The sequence below is a fragment of the Hippopotamus amphibius genome, chromosome 12 (assembly GCF_030028045.1).
Source record: "Hippopotamus amphibius kiboko isolate mHipAmp2 chromosome 12, mHipAmp2.hap2, whole genome shotgun sequence".
NCBI classification, from domain to species: domain Eukaryota; kingdom Metazoa; phylum Chordata; class Mammalia; order Artiodactyla; family Hippopotamidae; genus Hippopotamus; species Hippopotamus amphibius.
In genome coordinates, this window is record NC_080197.1 from 31,412,119 (window position 1) to 31,427,309 (window position 15,191).

At 38.9% G+C, this 15,191-nt stretch overlaps 1 protein-coding gene across 7 annotated transcripts in view; it reads left to right on the plus strand.

Moving 5' to 3' along the window:
* The window catches only part of PTPRA (protein tyrosine phosphatase receptor type A), a 164,554-nt gene that overhangs the window by 34,980 nt on the left and 114,383 nt on the right, over positions 1-15,191 (plus strand). Inside the window, exon 2 of one of the 7 annotated variants that reach the window (XM_057700859.1) lies at positions 4,281-4,487. The exons of the other annotated variants lie outside the window; for them this stretch is intronic. The gene's annotated coding sequence lies outside the window, so the exon portion shown is untranslated. The remainder of the gene's footprint in view (positions 1-4,280; positions 4,488-15,191) is intronic. 7 annotated transcript variants of the gene reach the window in all.

Below are 15,191 nucleotides of genomic sequence, written 5' to 3' on the forward strand. Positions count from 1 at the left end.
TTTTAGGTAAGCCTCATTCAGTTATAACTTACAATGCTGTTGGCCATAAGTTCAGTGTTAATGAATCAACATCCAGAAAAAGGAAAGGGAAATTTGCTGATCTATACATGAAAATACTAAGGTAACGTCTATGGTGTATGTGAATCTGTGGATAAGAGGGAAACGTGAACAAATTTGTGGATTTGTGAAGTGAGAAACATGAAAAAGGCATAGTGGACAGCATTGTTATAAGGCTGAAGGCCAAGGAAATTTACAGTTATATTACCCAGGACAAAGAAAGTATTAAATCCTTCTTGGCTAGTGCTGGCTGGTTTACGTTTCAGGAGGTGATACTGTGTGAAAAATGGTAAACTTGCAGGCAGTGCAGGTTCTACAGATCAGGAACCTTTGGAAACAATTTTCTAAATACCTGCTAAGTGTTATACAGGGAAAGGGTTATATGGAAAAGCAGGTTTTCAATTGTGAGATTGTTTTGTTTTGTAGAGACATTGATGAACGAACTTATATTAACACAAATGGCATTTTGGTTGACAGGATGTTGTGACCATGGTAACCTAACCCTATATTTCCCCTTAGGAGCAGTAGTTCAGTATTTGCTAATTCAGTGTTCGTGGCAACTTTACAGAACATAACTACCATGAAGAGCACGCATTGGCTGTAGTTTTCCTTTTTTTTATTCTTTTTTAAAGAAAACAGTTGATTTTTATTCTGTCTACAGAAGAAGCATCATTTACTTTCTTTAGTCTTAGTATCACTTGTGAAAAACCTTGTTAAAAAATCAGAATCTTAGCTTTTCTCCCAGTTTGTGATTGGTCCCACCCTTCCTCTCTACACACACATTTGAAAATCTCAAAGTAAAGATTTCACTTTTCATGGTATCCATGTGAAGAGGTATCACAGGCAAAAAAAGGTAATCTCAGATTCAGTTGGTGTAAAAACCTCAGTTGTGCAGACTGTACCACCTTAATTGGTTTTCTTGCATAGCTGAATTTTTAGTCATACTTTAAATTACATAGACTTTTCTAAAAATTGAGGCATAATTCACATAACATAAAATTAACCATTTCAAAGTGTATAGTTCATTGGCATTTAGTATATTCACAGTGTTGTGCAACCAAGACTTCTGTCTAGTTCCAAAACATTTTTATCAGCCCAAAAGGAAACCTTGTATCCATTAAGTACTCACTCCCCATTCATCCCTACCCCTGGCTCCTGGCAGCCAACCACTAATCTGCTTTCTGTCTTTATGGATTTACCTATTCCATATTTCATATAAATGGAATTATACAGTATTTCACCTGTTGTCTGGCTTCTTTGATTTAGCATAACATTTTTGAGGTCCGTCCATGTTGTAGCATGTATCAGTATTTATTACCTTTTTAAAAATATATATATATATTTATTTATTTATTTGTTTGTTTTACTGCTGCATTGGGTCTTTGACACTCCGCGTGGGATTTCTCTAGTTGTGGAGAATGGGGGCTACTCTTCGATGCAGTGCAGGGGCTTCTCATTGAGGTGGCTACTCTTGTTGTGGAGCACAGGTGCCAGGTATGTGGGCTTCAGTAGTTGCAGCACACCAGCATAGTTGCTCTGCAGCATGTGGAATCTTCCCGGACCAGGAACCCATGTCCCCTGCTTTGGCAGGCAGATTCTTAACCACTGTACCACCAGGGAAGTCTGCAAAATTTTAATTTTGATGAAGTGAGTCCACTTTATATTTTTGTTGTTTGTGCTTGTTGTTGTTTTTAATCTAAATTGTGTCCTCGGGGCTTCCTAGGTGGCGCAGTGGTTAAGAATCCGCCTGCCAATGCAGGGGACAGAGGTTCATTCCCTGCTCCAGGAAGATCCCACATGCCACAGAGCAACTAAGCCCGTCTGCCAAACAAACAAACAAACAAACAAACAATAAATTGTGTCCTTAATGCTTAGGTTTTTTGTTTTTTAAATATTTTATTTATTTATTTATTTATTTATTTATTTATTTATTTAGGCTTCATCGGTCCAGGACCAGGGCTCAAACCCCTGCATTGGCAGGCCGATTCTTAACCACTGTGCCACCAGGGAAATCTCACTGTTTTGATTACTATAGCTTTGTAGTAAGTTTTGAAATTGGAAAGTAAGAGTCCTCCAACATTTTTTTTTTTAAGACTGTTTTGGCTATTTGGGGTCCCTTGCAATTCCATATTAATTTTAAGATCAGCTTTTTTATTTCTGTGAAAGAAAAAAGTACTGTTGGGATTTTGATAGAGAGTGCATTGAATCTGTAGGTTGGTTTAGGGAGTGTTACTATCTTAACAATATTAAGTCCTGTAATCCCTGAACACAGGATGTCTTTCCATTTATTTAGGTCATCTTTAATTTATTTCAGCAATGTTTTGTACTTTTCAATGTACAAGTCTTGTACCTCCTTGGTTAAAATTACTCCTAAGTATTTTATTTTCTGATGCTATTTTAAATGTGATTTTTCTTAACTTTATTTTTGGTTTGATCATTGCTAGTGTATAGAAATACAGCTGATTTTTGTGTTGAACTTGTATCTTGCAGCCTTGCTGTATTTATTAGCTGTAACAGTTTGTGTGTGTGTGTTTTTAGGGTTTTCTATACATGAAGAAAGATAGTTTTACTTCTTCATTTCTACTTTGAATGCCTTTTATTTTTATTTTTCTTGCCTAATTGCTCTGGCAGCTATCTCTCACGTGATTGTTCTCAATTAATGTCCCGATTTAATTGCTACCAACTTCAACTGCTCTACCTGACTGTGGAGCGTGGGCCAGCGAGACATCTCCAGCACGAAACTTCGCAAGCCACATTTGACATGTTCAGTCACAGCACCTTCTGCATAGACTGAACAAATTTTGTTTTGCATTTCAGTTGCATTTTTACCTTTCTTGAAATAATAAAGTATAATATGCCAAAAATGTTGCTTTTTTCCTTCCATCTTCAATATTAAAATGGCTACACAAAAATTCACCAATTTTGATGTCTTTTTTTGAATGCACACTGATATGACAGCTGTCACATACAATCTAACAAAATTGTTTCGAATGAAGTTAGAGACAACTAAGTGCTACTAGAGCCATGTTATGGAAAAAACTGAATGAACCTTTTGTCCAAGTCAATATATGTTTATAATAAATGTTCTCTTCCAGCCTGTGGTTTGGTGGGGGTTTTTTTGTTTGTTTTTTTTTGGTGTTTTATTTTTTTATGGTGTTACTCAAAGAGCAGAAAGTTGTAACTTTGATGAAGTCCAAGTTATCACTTTTCTTATGGATCATGCTTTTTGTGTCCAATCTAAGAAGTCTTTTTCTCTCTGTGGTAGTCAGAACCCTAAATGACCCCTGATGGCCCACACTCCTGTGTAATTTCCTTCCCTTGAGTGTGGGCAGGACTGGTGAATTTGATGAGATTTTATTCCAGTGCTTAATGTTACATTACATTGCAAAAGGGATATTAAAGATGTGATTAAGTTACTAATAAAGTGACTTTGAGTCAATAAAAAGGGAGATTGATTATGCAGATAGGCCTAACCTAATCACATGAAACCTTAAAATTTGGGTCCATAGTCAGAGCAAGGAAGAGTCAGATGATTTAAAACATGAGGAGAACTGAACAAGAGGGAGATTTTTCCATTGTTGGCTTTGAAGATGGAGGAGTCGATATGGCAAGGATTGCAGGTGGCCTCTAGCAGCCGAGAATGGCCCTTGTGAGACAGGAAGGAAAGGGGCAGGGCATAACTGTTAAAAGAATGACACAGCCATTGAGGATATGACAAAAACTAGTTAGAACCAACTAGGCCCCAGATGCATAAGATGACTTCCAGTAGACTTTGAGCCTTTTTATGCACTCATTGTAATATATTATCATGCTAAATGACACACCCACCAGCGCCATGACAGTTGCAAGGCTGGCCATAAAAGACAAAAAATTGGGAGGCAGCCCAATTTCTGTAAATCCCTGCCCCTTCCTCAAAATAGTTGGAATTACCCAGCCCATAAAAACTAACCACCCTCACAGCCAGGGTCTACTCTCACCTTCTGAGGTGGTCCACCTTCTGTCTGTGGAATGTGTACCTCCTAGGGCCCTCTCACCTTCTGATACAGCCCATACTCTGTCTGTGGAGTGTGTATGTCCCTGAATAAATATGCTTTCACTCTATTTCCGGCTTGCTCTTGAATTCTTCCATGTGCGAAGCCAAGGACCCTTGCTCGGCCGCCTGTCCCAGGGACTCGCCTGAGACCTGGGATGTGACCATTCTCTCATGCCCCCTTCTCTTGCAGCAGTTGAATGAGAAGTAGCAAAGAATTAGGGACCATTGTCCTACAGCTGCAAGGAACTGAATTCTGCCACAACCATGTGAACTTGGAAGAGGATCTTGAGCTCTAGATGAGAACGCAGCATGGCATGAAACTTGAATATATCCTTATGAGATCCTGAGCGGAAAATCCAGCCATGGTGTGCCTGGACTTCTGACCTCTAACTTTGTGGTAATTTGTTATGATTTTAGCAGTTTACTTTCTTGAGAACTTAGCTGAACTTTTCAAACATTTATCCAGTGTTTTTAGGTTTTTGTAGCTGGAGAGTTTTAGCAGATTTTCTAGACTCCTGTATTTGAAGATAAAAAAGATAAGACTGTGTGCTTTAAAGATTGAGTTTAATATACAGAAATACTGCGTCAGCCAAAGTATGAAATTACTTTTACATATTCATTTATTAATTTCCAGTTTTAAATGGCAGCTTCCTTTTTGAAAAAAGAGATCAGGAGCCTGATTTTCTTGTCTGTTTCCTGAGGAAGCAAAAAGGCAGAAACTTTGTGAATAGCAAGACCAGTGGTTGCTATAGTAAGCATGGGACTTCCTGACAATGGCTCTGTTAACAGTGGGAAATGGAACCATGGCAGTGTTCTAACTTGCCATAAGATTTTGTTTCCCATCTTTAGTGTAAGAGGTTCTGCTTTATCAAGGAATTGTCTCTCCCAGTTTAGTTTATTCATTTAGTCACACAGTAATTAGACAGCCTCACTGGCTGTGTACATTGCACCCTACTTAGGAGTTTTGTAATTATATGACAATTATAATACATTTCAAACAGGGCTTTGAAACTTTCCTTCTGGAGGAAGCCCTTTTCCTTCAGTGGCTATTGACCTACCTTGGTTATAGGCCCTATTCAACCAGTGGGTGAGAGCATAGATTTTGGAATCATATACCTGGCTTTGAGTCTCAGTCTTGTCACCTACCAATCATTTGACTGTGGACAAGTTATTTAACTGCTCTGTGCCACAGTTTCTTCAACTGCAAATTGAGGCATCTATTTTCTGTGCTTGTTTTGGAGATACATTAAATATTGTACATTATACACTTTGACACAGTGCCTGACACATACTAAGCATTAGCAAATGGTTATTATTCTGATCCTTGTTGAGCTCCTGCTTTTTATTGTTTCTGGTTATCTTTAAATTTGTTTTTTGTTTTTGTTTTTTTTTCTGTGGGTTTTTTTTTCCAGTATGCCTGGTTTTTCCTTCTTTATCAAATGTCTTTCAAGATGTGATTGTAGTTGAAGGTGCCACTTAGAAAGGATAGGTGTGTAGAAGGCGTGAAGGCTGCACATAGACCCAGCTCTAGTGGTTATCAGCAACTGTATTGGCATCTCAAGTTGATTGTTCAAAGATCCATACATTTCATGGCCTTGAAAAACAGAAAAAGCACCCAGAAAACAGAAATTGAGCACTTATTGAAGCATTGAATAGTAAAGATCATTATTATTTGTACTTAATAAGGAATATGCTCCATGTTTGCCTGAGCCTTTATTTAATGCATTTTAAATGTTTTTCTTTTTCCTTTAAACCCTTACTGTTAAGTTCAAGAATGAGCTGAACTAAAAAGAGACAGAAGTCTTAGAACAGACATGTTTCTTACCCTCAAGCATCTTTCTGTCAGTTGAGGGAGGCAATAAACTTATAATAATTTGTGACAAGTACTTTACTAGAGGTAGTGATTGACTCTCTTGGCTAAGAGAGAGGAAGAAATTGGGACAACTAGGATCTCTGGCTTGGGTAAGGGGGAAGACCAGAGTCAGCAAACTGACCTGCTGACAGTTTTTGCACAGCCCACAAACTAAGAATTGTTTTAACACCTTTAAATGGTTGGAAAAAGTCAAATCAAAAGAACTTGATATTTTATGACTTGTGGAAATTATATAAAATTCAAATATCAGTGTTCATAAATATTTATTGGACTATAAATACACTCAACCCTTACCTGTTTTCTGTTGCTGCTTTTGTGCTACAGCAGCAGAGCTGAGTAATTGTGACAGAGGCTGTATGCCCTACAAAGCCAAATGTTTACTATATGGCTCTTCACAGAAAACGTTTGCTGATTCCTGGAATAGATGGTGATTTTTATCCACTGAGATAAGCAATTAAGGAGGAATAGATATAGGAGAAAATAACATATTTCTGTGAATGTTGGTTATTTGAATCAGAGGTGCTTGTGAGCTATGCAGGTCTAGAAGGCAAGGGCATATATAGATCTGGGGTTCTGAAGAGAATTTGAGGCTGGAGATAGATGGGGAGAGAAAAGATGAGATCCAGAAAGCCTGATGGAGGAGTGGTTCTCAGCCCTGGCTGCACATTGGAATCACCCTGGGTACTTAATTAGAAACAACCCAAAAAACTCAAACACACACTGCCAGGGATACTTCCTATCCCCACCCTCTGAGATTATGATATCCTTGAGCTGGGGGTGGTGGGGAGGTGGTTTAAAGAGTTCCCCCAGTCTTCTAATGTGCAGCCAGCTTTGGGAACTGCTGGTGTAGAGTAAGAAGGTTGAGCATGGTACCAACATTTAAGGGGTTGTTCTATACCTACTGAGATGAAGTGCTGATTGAATGATGATGGGACTTGTGGCAGTGGCCAGATTCCCAGTTTGATGGTGTAAATAAGGATTGTGACGTCTTCTTTGGAGATCATTGTTGACTCTATCAAGAGGAGTTCCTTATGGAGAACCAAGTGAAGTGTGTGTCAGAGGGTTTGAGGTAGAGGAGGAGAGACACTGGAGTGCACTATTGAGAAGATTGGCAGGGAAGGAAAGGGGAGAAAGTAATAAGTGGGAAGGGGAGGCATCGGAGATTTGGTTTGAGAGGTTTTTTAAGATGATAAAGGCTTGTCCCTCATGCACTGAGGGAGTCAGCACTTGGAAAGGAAGCTGCCTGGAATGGCAATATCAGATGCCACCATTCAGTTTTTCATAGAGATAGATTTTGAAAAGTTCTTGGAATAATCTTATTTCATCCTTTTTGGAATTGTATGTTTAATGTGCTTCCTACATTTGGACACATTACCTGTATAGCTGGAAAGAGAAATGGACATAGGCATTGAGAAACATGGCCAATAACTGTTCTTCCTTCATCCTGTCTGGGGCATTGCTCTCATCTGTGAGAAGAGGAGGATGAACTGAACAGGCTCCACTGTCTCTTCTAAAAGTCTTTAATTTAAATGAGTACAAATTTTAATCACACAAATGAGGAACCCTATGAAATGTCTATGAAAAGCATATGAAATGTCTGTGAAGCCCACTGTCTGATCTTTTAGTTCCTTAGTGCCTGGGCCTATGCTTTTTTTGAAGAACACCAGCAGTTTGTTAATGACTCACCCCTCAGTGAATTTTCAGGCACATTGTGTACAAAATATACCAATTTATCCTACCATTAGAATATTTCCTCAGGAGCAAAATTTAGTATAGAGTCTTCTTTTAATGCTTTTTATTATGTACAAGTAATAGATGATAGTTAAGGAATACTTGGCTAGTACAGAGTTCCCACCATTGTTAACATTTTAGTTTGTTTATTGGGAGTCTTATTTTTCCCCAGTGGTTTTTGTTCCACCATCAATGTAAGTAGTACACCTAATATATGTGTCAGTTGGGTTCTCCAGGAATCAGATTGAGATGGAGTAGGAGGACAGAGGGCTTACTGAGGAGTAATGCCTATGAAGAAAAAGAGAAAGGATTAGTTTGGGCATGGGAAGCCATCAGACTGCAGTTCACGCCTGACAAGACCTCTGCCAGCCCAGATTGCCAGATTGCCTCACTGTTTGGAAAGGGCTAGGCCATCGTACCACCACATCGCCCAGGCATTGGCTGGGGGCAGCCCTGAGGAAAGGGTGCCCTCTGTTTGAAAACTAAGGTGGATTTTAAAGGGGTTAACAGCAGGAATCTATCAGCCAACCACAGTCCTTGAAATTAGACAGGAAGTCCCTTATAGAAGGGGTATCTGAGCAGTATATCTTTGTGTCTGTTAGGATGTAAAATGTTCTGTCCTGCTCACATCAGTTAGGATGGCTACTATCAAAAAAACAAACCAGAAAACAAGTGTTAGTGAGAATGTGGGGAGATCAGAACTCTGTGCACTGTTGGTGGGAATGTAAAGTGTTACAACAGCTGTGGAAAACAGTATGGAGGTTCTTTAAAAATTAAACATAGAATTACCTTATGATCCAGCAATTCTGCTTCTGGTATATGCCCCCAAAGAATTGAAAGCAAGATTTTTTTTTTTTTTTTTTTGAAAGCAAGATCTTTAAGAGGTATTTATACACCAGTGTTCACAGCAGCATTATTCACAGTAGCTATGTGGAAACAACCCAAGTGTCCATCAACAGATAAATGAATAAGCAAAATGTGGTATATACACACACTGGAGTAACATTCCGCCTTGGGAAATTCTGCAGTATGCTACAACATGGATGAACCTTGAGGACATTATGCTAAGTGAAATAAACCAGTAACAAATACTGTGTGATTTCACTTGCATGAGGTACTTGGAGTGCTTAAAATCATGGAGACAGAAGAATGGTGGTTGCTAGGAGCTTTGAGGGAGGGGAATATGGGGAGTTATTGTTTAATAGGTATATAGAGTTTCAGTTTTACAAGATCAAAAAAATTTTGGAGATAGATGGTGTTGATGGCTGCGTAACAGTGCTAATGTAGTTAATACCACTGAATTGTGCATTTAAAAATGGTTATGGTGGTGAATTTTATGTTATTTTTTTTAATATTTAATTTATTTTATTTTTTGGCTGTGTCTGATCTTAGTTGCGGCACGCGGGATCTTCGCTGAGGCATGTGGGCTTCTCTCTAGTTGTGGCATGCAGGTTTCCTCTTCTCTAGTTGTGGCACACAGACTCCAGGGCACATGGGATCTGTAGTTGTGGCGTGCAGGTTGCAGAGCACGTGGGCTCTGTAGTTTACGGCACGCAGGCTCTTCAGTTGAGGTGCGCGAGCTCAGTAGTTGTGGTGTGTGGGCTTAGTTGCCCCGCAGCATGTAGGATCTTAGTTCCCTGACAAGGGATTGAACCCACATCCCCTGCATTGGAAGGCAGATTCTTTACCTCTGGACCACCAGGGAAGTCCCTATATGTGTTTTAACACAATAAAAAAAAATGAAAAAAAAAGTTTCCCATTTTTCCTATTTATGTAAGTGGTTATTTTGTAATTTTTCTAAACTTTTTAAATGGATACATAATATTCTAACATTATATTCTAACCAGTTTATGTATCCATTCCCTGAGTTTCTAAATTTTCTATATTAATAAAAAATACGAAGTTCTTTATCGTACTTAGGATTATTTTCTTTGAATACACTCCCAGAGGTACAGTAGATTGAGGAGTGTGAACATTCTTATGGCTCTTTGTGTTAAAAGTTCTTTTACAGTGTCAGTGCAAGGTATAAGCAGCCTGCACCATCAGATCCTCAACAGTTTTGGGTTTTGTTTTCTTAATCTTGTCTAATTTCTAGCTGAAAAATGATGTCTCTTTGTTTCTGACCTACAGTCTTGTATGGTCTTTTTGGGGCTGTGAGTTGAGGGATTTGGTTAACTCAGTCCTCTGTCCAAAGGTCCAAAAGGATGGAGAAGACAATGATAAGAATGAGGGCTCCAGAATCAAATTGATCAGGTTCAAATCCTGGTTCTTCTGCTTACCACTTTTTTTTTTTTAATAAATAAATTTATTTATTTTATTGGCTGCGTTGGGTCTTTTTTGCTGTGCGCGGGCTTTCTTTTAGTTGCAGTGAGTGGGGGCTACTCTTTCTTGTGGTGCGCAGGCTTCTCATTGCTGTGGCTTCTCTTGTTGTGGAGCACGGGCTCTAGGCGCGTGGGCTTCAGTAGTTGCAGCACATGGGCTCAATAGTTGTGGCTCACGAGCTCTAAAGCGCAGGCTCAATAGTTGCGGCGCACGGGCTTAGTTGCTCCGCGGCATGTGGGATCTTCCTGGAGCAGGGATCAAACCCGTGTCCCCTGCATTGGCAGGCAGATTCTTAACCACTGCACCACCTAGGAAGCCCCTGCTTGCCACTTTTTGACCTTAGGCACGTCTCTGTGCATCAGTTTATTCATTTGAATAAAAGGATAATGGTAGCATCTGCTGCATAGGGCTATTTTGAATGTTAAATGAGGTAGAACACATAAAAACAGTATGACCTCTGGTCCATTGCATATGCTTAAATGTTAGGTATTTTTTCAATATAAATTTGATTATTTTAGTAGCGTAAGATTTAGAATGGGAGAGAACATTAAATTCAGACTCTAGTCTATTTTCAAGGAAGAAAATTGAGGCTTAAAGGGGTTAATAGATTTGGCCAGGGTCACTTAGCTAATGGGTTGCAGAGCTTGAACCTGAAGGTGGGTTTTTGACCAATGCTGGGGTTTTCAACTTTGGCCTTTGGGGGTCGTTCTTTCTTATGGAAGGGCTGTCCAGTGATTTGTTAGACAGTCAAAACTGTCTTCAGATACTGCCAAATGTCCCCTGGGGAGACCTTATGGTAAACAACCCTACGGTGGAATCGTCCAGGTTTGGGGCTTAGGGAGGAGTGTTCCATCCTGCCTCCACAGGAAGGACCTAATATATTGTTGAATTCAGTTCTCATGAGGTCTTCAGTGATCTGAATTAACTATTTAAGGTGGAGCTTTGTCCTGTGGCTCCTGGAATGTTCAGCACAGCTCTATGAGGCATCTTGTTAGAGTGTACTCCTCTCCCCGGAAACAACCGATGGTGTTTAAATAAGGCTGTTTTATCTTTCTACAGGCTTTTTTCTTTAGTTGCAGGTGACACAACTGAAAAAACTTATTTGTGGAATTCCAGTGAGTGTTGATGGATGATGCAGTTCACATAACTAAAGTAAGAGAACTAAAACCTGAGCTGCAAGGAAACTTTGTCACCCAAATTATCGTCCTCACAAAATATAGCTTAAATCAGATTCTCTCCCACCCCATTTTATTTCCAAACTATAAGAGTAGTTTATTTTTTATGATTAAAAATGTTATAATTATCATCCTTTAAGACAGTGGTTCTCAACCTGGTCATGAATCGGAATCACTTTAAGAGCTTTAAGAAATAAAAGACCAAAGTCTGTGCCCTGCCGTCCTGCCCTTATTAAAGTTTCCATGGATAGAGCACAAGTGATGCTGATGTCAACTACAAATTGGCACTTGCCATCTGCCTCTACAAGGATCAAGTCACAGGCTGCTGTGACCACTGACCTTCAACACACCCTGAAAGGAGATCAGGAATCAGGCACTCTGTGCTCTGGGAAAAACTGGCAGAACAGGCCTTCAGATAGATATTTTTAGGAGAAGATTTTATGAGCCAATTCTTGCATTGCCTTATACCTAGAAAAGCACTAAAATCTTTCATGGCGACATCTGCTCCTTGAGACTAGCAGCAACCTTCTGCAAAAATGTGTATTCGATTGCATGTACTCCACCTTCACCAAAATCACATATATGCTGACCTTTCCCCTCTACCTCTTCGGAGCAGTTTCTCAGAGCTTTCTGAAATGCTGCCTCCTGGGCTATAGTCCTCATTTTGTGCCAAATAAAACTTAACTCACAACTCTCACGTTGTGCATTTTTTTTAAGTCAACAACAAATATGGATCCTTGTTGAAAAACTGACACACTGAGAGATTCAAAGAATTTCATACTCAGAATGTGTAACATTAAACAACTTGTATTAGAAAGGAAAAACAAGTTTTCATTATTGAACTTTCCCATCCCTCTAAGTTTTAAATGGCAGTGTAAACCAGCACTACAGTTTTGGAAATCTGTTGAGTATTTTCTACAAAGCTAAACATACATTTATTCAATAACTCAGAAATTCCACTCCAGGTAGTTACCCTTGAGAAATGGAAACATATGTCTACATAAAGACTTGCATGTGAATATTCACTGTAGCTTTATATTTTATAATGGCGGGGGGGGGAGAAATAATCAAATGTTTAAAAACAGGTGAAAAGATAAATAAATTGTAATATATTCATACAGTGGAATTCTACTCAGCAATAGAAAGGAATGAACTACTGCACAACAACACGGATGAATCTCACAGATATAAGCTTGAGTGAAGAAGGCAGACACAAAAGTAGATCTAGTTCAGTTGCCAGAAGATATGATGATAGAAATCAGACTAGTGGTTCCTCTGGCAGGAGGTGGGAGAAGGAGGAGGTATGAGAGAGCAGCATTGAAAAGGTTTTACATGTTAATGTATTCATATACATATTTTTTTTCTTTTTTGTGCAAAATATGCGTAACAAAAATTACCATTTTAATCAGTTTTATGTGTACAAATCATTGACATTCAGTACATTTACATTGTTGTGCAGCCATCATCACCAACAATCTCCAGAACTTCATCTTTCCAACTGAAATTCTGTACCCATTATACACTGACTCCCCATTTCCCCTTTCCCTGAGCTTCTGGCAACCACATTATACTTTCTGTTTCTGTGAATTTGACTACTCTAGGTACACATGTAAGTGGAATCGTACAGTATTTGTCCTTTTGTGTCTGGCTTATTTCACTTAGTATAATGTCGTCAAGGTTTATTCACATTGTAGCATGGATCAGAATTTCCTTCCTTTTTAAGGCTGAATGATCTTTTTTTCAAAAATTATTTATTTATTTATTGGCTGCAAAGAGTCTTCGTTGCTGCTCATCAGCTTTCTCTAATTGAGGTGAGTAGGGGCTACTCTTTGTTGTGGCGCACTGGCCTCTCATTGTTGTGGCTTCTCTTGTTGCGGAGCACAGGCTCTAGGCGTGCGGGCTTCAGTAGTTGTGGCACGTGGGCTCAATAGTTGTGACTCGTGGACTCTAGAATGCAGGCTCAGTAGTTGTGGCGTATGGGCTTAGTTGCTCCTTGGCATGTGAGATCTTCCCAACCCAGGGCTCAAACCTGTGTCCCCTTCATTGGCAGGCAGATTCTTAACTACTGCACCACGAGGGAGGCCCTGAATGATCTAGTATTGTGTATATATACCACATTTTGTTTTTCTATTCATCCTTCAATGGACATTTGGGTTGTCTATACTTTTTCGCTCTCGTGAGTAATGCTACTGTGAATATTGGTGTCCAAATACCTGTTCATGTCTCTGCTTTCAGTTCTTTTGGGTATATACTTAGAAGTGGAATTACTGGATCAGATGGTAATTCTATGTTTAGTTTTTTGAGGAACCACCATAGTATTTTCCATACTGGCTGCATCATTTTACATTTCTACTAGCAGTGCACAATGGTTCCAGTTTTTCTTCCTCACCAACACTAATTTCTGTTTGTTTGATAATAGCCATTCTAATGGGTGTCAAATGGTATCTCACTGTGGTTTTGATTTATATTTCCATAATGATTAGTGATGTTGAGCATCTTTTCACATGCTTATTGGCCACTAGTATACTTTCTTTGGAGAAATGTCTGTTCAAGTGCTTAGCTCGTTTAAAAAATTGCATTGTTGTATTTCTTTTTCAAAAGTGAGATTATATTATGCATGTTTTAATAACTTGTTTTTAAAATTCTAATTTTTATTAGACTATGCACACACAAAGTTATAAAGAAAGAACTGCAAGAGAGCCTGAAATAAACATGTTCTTCAACTTCCATCCCACTTTGCTGAGGCGGTCTTTAATTGTTTGAGACTTTTTCATGACCTCCATAATTCTAGATTATATATTTATATTGCTGTTTAACCTTAAAAGAAATCAACACAATTTTCTGCTTCTCCGATGTGAAAGAAGAGGATTTATCTCACACTACCACCCCTCATTTGGTATTTTTCATTGTTTTTTGTTCTTTTGTTATGTGTTAGTTTCCTGGGGCTGCTGTTAAGAAAGTACCCCAAAACTGTGCCTTAAACAACAGAAATTTATTATTTCACAGTTCCAGGGGCTAGAGGTCCAAAATCAAGGTGTCAGTATGGTTGCTTCCTTCTGAGAGCTGTGAAGGAAGAGTCTATTCTTTGCCTCTCTCCAAGCTTTTGGTAGCTTCAGGCATTCCTTGGCTTGTAGACGGCATTCTCCCTGTATCTTCACATAGTCTTCCCTCCATGCATGTCTATCTTTGTGTCTGAATTTCCGCTTTTTATAACAGTCGTATTAAAGTCCACCTTAACGGCCTCATCTTAACTTAGTCATCTGCAAAGACCCTATTTCCAAATAAGGTCACATTCACAAGTACTGGGTATTAGGATTTTCGGCAGGACACAAATCAACCCATAACAAGTTGGTTACCTTTCCAGCTGTCAGAAGTGCTCTTGAACTTCTGTTTTTTTATTGTGTTAATTTTGAGCAGTATTACTTGACTTGCATTTTGTCAAATGTGGAGATTAGTACCCCTGCCTTTCTCTCAGGTATAGTTTTCATTTTAAGCTGTCAGAATTGTTAACCTCTGCGTACTGTCCTCTAAACACAGCCAAGCCTTTTGTGGTCTGTCCACAGGTTCTCTCTAAACTGGAAAGCCAGTAAACAGCATTTATATTATTATATCTTCGTAGATACTGTTCACGGTCAAGCCAAGCATTGTTTTCTGGGTTTGTATTTCTTTCTCTATAGGTTTAATGTCATGGACCCTGGGCTGTTCAAAGGAGAAAATGAAGAAAAAGTTCATTCTCTTTTTGAAACTTATCAGTTGCTTCCAGTGATATCTTTATTTCATATTTGGACTATAACTTTCTTATATAATTTTCTCCCTGGAGTTTCTGATTTTCTTTTTTCTTACTTGTCTGTCTTTATTATCATCCTACTTTCCCCCAAGCTCTCAGTCACACACATTCTAGTCTATTAAGACCCTGCTCCAGTTTGTACTAATTCTTCTTTAGGTCATCTGCACAGCTGTTTTCTTGGGATTTTCCTTATTGCGTTTTTGAGTTGGATCC